At 59.3% G+C, this 1,623-nt stretch overlaps 1 protein-coding gene across 1 annotated transcript in view; it reads left to right on the top strand.

Annotated features, from left to right (window-relative positions):
• The window catches only part of SDF4 (stromal cell derived factor 4), a 9,914-nt gene that overhangs the window by 6,021 nt on the left and 2,270 nt on the right, over positions 1–1,623 (top strand). The window lies entirely within an intron of this gene.

Below are 1,623 nucleotides of genomic sequence, written 5' to 3'. Positions count from 1 at the left end.
CGCGTGCTGGAGGGTCCCCTCCCCGCCGCTTGCTGAGAGTCTTGGTCACGATTGGGAGCTGGGTTTTGTCGGCTGCTGCTCAGCGTCCAGTGTTGTGCCCACGAGATCTTTACCTGTTGGGGGATGGGTGGCATTGACTGGTTTCCAAACGCTGGGCCAGCTTTGCTTCCCTGGGGCCTAGTCTATAAATTCTGTACGGTGTCGGGTTCCGTGCGCGAATATTTGGTTGAGGATTTCTGCGTCTCTCGTTTTCTCGTAATGGCTCTGTCTGGTTTTGGTGTCAGGGTGACACTGCCCTCGCACAGTCAGTCAGCGCGTGTCCCCTCCGCTTCTGTGGCAGGCCTCGGTTGCGGGGTCTCGTTCTCCGTGTTTGGCGGGGACGCTGGCGAGTGTGCTCTTCGCTCTCAGTCTTTCTAAAGTGTTTGTTTTAAAGACGAACTGAGAGTGTAGTTTTATTTTGTGAGCCACTGAATCTTTTCGGTAGCAGGTGAATTAACCCCCCTTATATTTTTGGTTTCTTTTTTCGTCCATTTTTTTCTTCCTCTGCTGATGTGGGATTTAGAGACTCCCCTTCCCTTCTCAGGGGTGACCTTTGAACGTGGCCTGCATGGTGACCCGACAGCTCTCCGGCGTCCCATTGGGGGCCGCCCGTTCCCCAGCTCTTTATGCCCTGCACCCTTATTTTTCCCGCTCGGCGTCTCTGTGTAATCGTGTGAAGTTACGTGATGTCTCACCCCTTCCTGAGCAGCGTGGAGACCCCTCACATGCTGCGACGGGTCGCCTGTCTCCCAGGTAACGTGACATCACACGGAGCTCCAGTTGTGTCCCCTTTAAACCCCGTAGAGCCGACGCCGCTCCTTTCTTTCCGAAGTGGTCGTTTGCCTTTCCGCGCTTGTTTCTGTTTGTGTTTCCACCATCTGTCCTGAGGTCCAGGCTGCCCCCTGAAGGTGTCTGGGGGGCCCTGGGGGCCTCAGTCCTCCTGCCAGTGCTGGCTTCTGGGTGGCCTTTGGGAAGTGGGCCCTGCCACCTTCGAGAGCTGGTCTGTCTCCGGGCCTCGGGCGTATGTGCAGTTGGCGCCTGTGCTCCCCACTTCGGGACCTGGAGGGGGGAGTGTGGCAGTCCCCACTCCGCCCACAGCTTCCCCGGGCGCACTCGGCCTGCCCCTCGCCTCCCCCCCACACCCCTGCGTGCCTGACGAGTCCGTGGCTGCCTTGCTCAGTCTAGGGGTTGGAGTGAGGAGCTGTCGGGGGCCTGGGGGCCCTGGGGCACATGGGGGGCGGGCTGAGAGGCGAGCTCGGGGCCCTCAGCATGCGTGGGTTCCTGGGGCTCCCGGCACAATGCACCACAGACAGGGTGTGGGCCCCTCGCTCCGTCCCCCACGTCCCTCCAGCTCTCGGCCCATCCTTCAGTCTGCATCCTGTGTGCCACTGGGTTTAGAGCCCAATTCAAGTTCCCGATGGACTCATCACAACTGCAAAAGCCTCTTTTCTAAATCAGACCCGTTCACAGGCTCCAGGTGGATGTGGCGAGTGTGCCCAGCCCCCTGGCTCTCATCCCTGTGGTGGGGCAGACGGGGAATAACCAGTGGATCACAGTTTGCTATTTGAAAGTAGGTCAGCAGGA

This window comes from Pteropus alecto, unplaced genomic scaffold, assembly GCF_000325575.1.
Source record: "Pteropus alecto unplaced genomic scaffold, ASM32557v1 scaffold700, whole genome shotgun sequence".
Taxonomy (NCBI): Eukaryota; Metazoa; Chordata; class Mammalia; order Chiroptera; family Pteropodidae; genus Pteropus; species Pteropus alecto.
Note: the sequence above shows the minus strand (reverse complement) of the source record. Positions and strands in the feature narration are given on the sequence as shown.